Source organism: Herpailurus yagouaroundi, unplaced genomic scaffold (assembly GCF_014898765.1).
Source record: "Herpailurus yagouaroundi ecotype Mexico unplaced genomic scaffold, PumYag 140, whole genome shotgun sequence".
Classification (NCBI taxonomy): Eukaryota; Metazoa; Chordata; class Mammalia; order Carnivora; family Felidae; genus Herpailurus; species Herpailurus yagouaroundi.
In genome coordinates, this window is record NW_024412395.1 from 32,574,839 (window position 1) to 32,580,954 (window position 6,116).

Below are 6,116 nucleotides of genomic sequence, written 5' to 3' on the forward strand. Positions count from 1 at the left end.
TATACTAGAATGTAAGTCCCTCTGTGTGCCTGGCACATAGTAGGTGCAAAAATAAGTGAAGGAATACTACCTTGTAGCACTGGCTAGGAGATATAAACAGCAGCCAAAAGCAGTGAAGTTTTTTGTCTGTGTCCTTTGGAGAAATAGAGTTCCACTGAGATATGTGTGGCTGAGGAAAGCTGAAAGAGGCTAGATGGGCAGGATTTAGGGGATTCCCCCTTGACACAACCACTTTTCTCTGTTTTATATATTGAAGTTTTAGAAAGTATTTCTTTTGACAAAGAAGTTCTATTGCTTTTCACTCTTTTCCCCTCAGCAGGAAGCGGAGAGCTGAGATTTTTTTTTTGTCCACTTGCTCTGTGCCGAGCAGGGGGAGGATCCATGGCATCTCCCAGCCCGAGGCACTGACTCCATCTTCCTTCAGGTAGCTAGACTGTGCTGACCCCATCAGAGCTCTGGGGCTCGCAAGACATAGGCCAGTCCTCTGGGGAGCCCCTCTAGAAAAGTTGAGGTACTGGGCGCATGTATTGACACTTTCCTTCCCATAGGTGAAGTGGGAATGATATATCCAAACAATGGAATACTATTCAGTCTTTAAAAAGAAGGATTTTTTTTTTCCTTTTTAAAATAATATATCTTACTGTGATAGGAACACTTAACATGGGAGCTACTCGCGTAACAAAATTTTAAGTGTACAATGCAGTATTGTTACTAGAGGCACAATGGTGTACAAGCTCTCGAGAACTTACTCATCATATTACTTAGCCAAAACTTTATGCCTGTTTGTTAACGCCTGGGTGGCTCAGTCAGTTAAGTGTCTGACTTGATTTCGGCTCAGGTTGTGATCTCAGGTTCGTGAGTTCGAGCCCCACATCAGGCTCTGTGCTGACAGTGTGGAGCCTGTTTAGGATTCTCTCTCTCTCTCTCTCTCTCTCTGCCCCTCCCTGACTCACACTGTCTCTCTCTTTCTCTCTCAAAATAAATAAACTTTTAAAAAAGAAAGGAAACATGTTTTAAACCCACTGATTTATACATCGTTTTGTATTTAAATAAAAATGCACTGTGGAGGACCTTTATTACCTATATACCCTGAACCTTACATAATAGTGGAATGAGTTTTTATTTATTGCTTGTCAAGGTCTACCTATTTTTCTAAGCGTTTTCTGATCAAAATGTGTGGGACCAGCAACAATAGCACTGCACAGGAGCTTGTTAGAAATGCAGAATCTCAGGCCCCATCCCAGACCTACTGAGTCAAAACCTGCATTTTAACAAGAGCCCTGGGTGATTCCAAGCAACCTTGAAGGAACATGCTTGGGTGCTGCATTTCCTCACTTTTCCCAGAGTGCTGTGAGTGCAGAGGGCAGCTACACTTGGCGTGTGCGGTCTTTCTTCACGTAGAGTGGGTAATGTCAGACTGATAACAAAGCTGGGTAGATGTAACAGGCAAAGAGGTGGGGAGCAGGGCATGTGGACACCCCACACTTGAGATCATTAGACTTGACTAGCTGCCTGCATGCCCAGGACTGGATTGTTTGGCTAAAGACAGAGTGAGGGCACAAGTAATTGAAATATACCATATTCCCTGAACTTCATTCCAGCCGATACTTTCAACCTCTTCCTGTAATAAATCTTCTACCATTGCTGCTAGCAAGAGTAAAATGAATGGAATTAAGTTTCAGCTCCTTTCTCTGCTCCTTTGCCAGGTGGAATTACTAACAAGTGAGGACACATCTAGAAACTAGGCAACAGAAAAAAAAAAAAGAAGAAGAAGAAGAAGAAGAAGAAGAGGAGGAGGAGGAGAAAAGAGAAAGAGAAGCAGAAAGCTGGTATAATCCGAAAACTTGATAACCAAGTTATGGCCTCTGAAAAAGGAAGAGCTGACTACACATTAATTTGAGACACACACCCCCCTAAAAGTCAAGCTTTATTAATGACACTTGGAAAAAGAAGTTTAGTAAGGCAGCCAGCTTTTACCCACGGTATATTTTTAAGCTGCGTGCAAATAGGAAGATACTTTCATATTTCTCTAGCAATTGCAAGAGACCCTATAAATACCTTTCAACTCCATTTTCTCTTTCCTGTAACTTAGGGTTGTGGTTCTTAATGAATGATTTGTCATCTTCCTATAAGATTTTGATCATATCATTTAGCTGGACTGGAGGAAGGCACTTAGGTGGTTTAGCTCTGAAACCACCCATTAAGAGATGAATAAAAAAAATCAACAACATTATCCACATCATTAGCTTATGTAATAAAAAGTGATTAAATACAGCTAGCTTTCAAATACATATAAAATAGATCTAGCTGAAAGTATAAATTTTTATAATGTTTATGTTCTGCCTGGATTGAATGACCTTAAGTAACAGAAAATCACCATCCTACCTCACTTGATAACCATCAACACTGAAGTCATTATTGGATTATGAAAATTTTGCAAAAGAGATTGGACAACGCTGTAATTTACATTGCCAGCATCGTTACACATCTCTTTGGATAAACCCCCCAGAGCAGACCAGTTGTATCTTCAGCAGCCAGGAATTAGAGCATGTGCTCTTAGGCTACTGGAGGTAGAAGTAGGGTGTATGAGAGAGGGAAAGATAAACTTATCAGTTAAGAAATGCACGTTTTTGAATTACAACAAGATTTGGTGAGTCAGATGTGGCTGTTTTCCCTCTCTGATTTTAGCGACTATGAGAAATTGTGTGGAATCCCCATCTTGCTTCCTCATTCCTGGCCTTCTTTGAGTGGAGGTTCTGGAAAGAGAGGGCCCAGAAGACTGTGGGTTTGGAAACTCCAGGTCGGGAACTTCCTTCAGGTGGTTGAGTCATACCTCATTACTGAAGCCATTTGGAAGGCCAAATCCCAATTCCCCTAATCATCATCAGGAGCTCCTTTTAACATTTATGAACCATGTTCAACAGTCAACATTGGTCACACTTCCTCATTCAAAGGTTGTGTCTAGATTTTAGTTTTTGAAATTTATTCCATTTATGGTACATTTTCATTAAATTCTCACAACCAACAGTTTTCAGTTTTTATCCTCATTGACCTCTTAGCATCATCCAAACCATCTATTCCAGCCAATCACCTCTTTCTCTTGAAACACTCTCTCTGGTTTCCATGGCATGGGATTATGCTGGTGTTCCTTTTGTTTCTCTGCCCAAACTTCTCACTCTCCTCTTTTTGGGGCTCCTTCTCCTCAGTTTGACTGTTAAACATTGGTGTTCTTCAGATTCACTGAGGTCATCAGTCTCATAGTGCTAAAATGGTTCTGTTTGCTTCTTTATCCTTTCTCCCTAATCAATCTTGTTCACTGCATGACTTCAATGACTGTCTACTGATAATGACCCCTAAGTTATCATCTCCAGTTCAGATCTATTTAGCGGGCCATACAGTCTTGTATATTTGTACAACTTGCTCTGGTTAGATTTTGGCCAACATTACCCCCACCCCCACCCCACCCGTGCTTCTAACCCATTCAAAGGCGCCACAATTCAATAAAAGTGACCAGAAAATGAAGCATATCACTTGACACCTGCCTCTCTATCACCACTCAGTTTTGATCATCACCCAGTTATCACTTTATCATTAAAATCTCTCTCAAATGTCACCAACTACACTATCACCATTCCAGTCCAAGTTTTTCTCTCCCATTAGGATTATTTTGATTGAACACTCTCCAAATCATTTTCCACACTACAGCTAGTGATATTTTAGAAATTCAAATCTTGTTCCATAGCTTCGTATTATTCTTGGGTGAAGGACTAAGCATCCCAACTGCACCTACAAGGTTTGTTCAAACTCGCCTCTTAGGACTCAGCCAGTGTCGTCCTTTCCTGGATTTACCCCTAAGTTCTGCCACAATGGCCTCAGTTCTTCACCTGTTCCAGACTCCTACTTTCCTCAGGCCTTTTTCCAGTTTTTCTTTCTGGAATTCAGTTCTCTCCCTTGCTGCCTTCCTTTAACATTTTTTAAGATTTTGTCTTAGACTTGATCTCTTCTCTTTTCGCTTTCTTACTTAGTGTTTATTCATTCCCGAAGGGTTCCAGTAATCATTTCTGTGCAGACAATACACAAATATATGTCTTTTAAGACTGCAAATGGGCATTTATAATATTGGATATTTGTACTTAGATATTTTATAAATGTCTTAACTTCAAAATGTCCCAAATTCATCTTCCGCCTACATCTGTTCCTCCTCATGTCCTCTAAACCCCAGTTATAATATCATTGGTCTTAAAGCCACTAACTTTTTAAAATAACATCTTTATTGAGATATAATTCACATACCATAAAATTCACTCTTGTAAAGTGTGCAATTCAGTGGTTTTTGGTACATTCACAGAGTTATGCAATCATCACTGCTACCTAATTTTAGAACAATTTCACTGCCCCCAAAAGAAACCCCAAACCCATTAACAGTCACTCCCCCACCCTTACCCCTGGCCCCTAAAACCATTAGTCTACTTTCTGTATTAATGGATTTGCCTATTCTAGACACTCAAATAAGTATAATCTTATGATTTGTAGCCCTTTGTGTCTGGCTTCTTTCATTTAGCATAATATTTTCAAGGCTTATCCATGTTTAGCATGAATTAGTACTTTATTCTGTTTTACAGATGATTAATATTCCATTGTATTTATATACCACATTTCTTCTTCTTATTTTTAATTTTTAAAAACATGTTTGTTTATTTTTGAGAGAGAGAGAGAAACACAGTGTGAGCAGGGGAGGGGCAGAGAGAGGGAGACAGAGAATCTGGCAGGCTCTAGGCTCTGAGCCATCAGCAAAGAACCTGATGCAGGGCTCGAATTCACAGACTATGAGATCATGACCTGAGCCAAAGTCAGACACAACCAACTGAGCCACCCAGGTACCCCTATATCACATTTCTTTATCCATTCATCAACTGATGGATATTTGCATTGTTTCCACTTGGGGCTATTATGAGTGATGCTGCTGTAAACACTCCTGTACAGGTTTTTGCATGGACATATTTTTTTTTTCAATTCTTTTGAGTATATTCCTAGGAGTGGAATTGCTGAATCTTTTAAAACTTCCCCTTTCCCTGTTTGTCCTAAATCTATCTCTGCCTGTATCAAATTAATAAGAACTAAATTTTTTTAAAAAGCCAAATTAAAACTCTAATTTTTGTCACTCAAGTGGTCAAAAATCCCTCAATGACTTCACAGTGCCAACTGAATTAAGCCAAACTCCTTGGATGGACATTAGGGGCCCTCCATACCATGGTCCTTGCCTAACATTTTGGTCTCAATGCCAACTACTACAGTGTAAAATTTGACTTATTTGTAAAGTCTTTTCTGAACAATCTTAACCACACCCCAAGGTAAAACTTTACTAATCCTTTTTCTAGAACTTCAATAAACACATGTGTTTGTACTAGGATATATAATGTGCAAGTCCTAGGTTGATAAATGTATATTGAATGGATGAAAAATGTATGAATGTAAAGTATTTGTTATCACATCTCTTTCCTATGTGTTCATTGAATTCATTTAACCCCACTTTTTGGGCAGTAAACCTCCTGAGGGAAAGGGCTGTATCTCAGCCATCTTTGAGTCCCCAGCTGGTAAAAGTAGTTGGCATACACTAAGTTTTTAATAAATACTTGTTGAATAACGAATCAATCGATCAATCAATCAATCAAAGCCTGTACTATTCCCTACTTTTAGGACATGCTTTGAACTTCTCTACTGCCTTGTCTTTGAGAACACATTTCCTCTGTCTGAAATGCCATCTCTCTCTCTCTCCTTAAAAGGTCCGTGTCAAATAACACTTCCTCATTATATCTTTTCTTTTTTTTTTTTTTATTTTTTTTAAACGTTTATTTATTTTTGAGACAGAGAGAGACAGAGCATGAACAGGGGAGGGACAGAGAGAGAGGGAGACACAGAATCTGAAACAGGCTCCAGGCTCTGAGCTGTCAGCACAGAGCCCGACACGGAGCTCGAACTCACGGCCAGTGAGATCATGACCTGAGCTGAAGTCAGATGCTTAACCGACCAAGCCACCCAGGCGCCCCTCTCATTATATCTTTTCTTCCTTGGTCCAGTAAGAAATAATCCCACAACACTTGTGTAGCACTTTATTA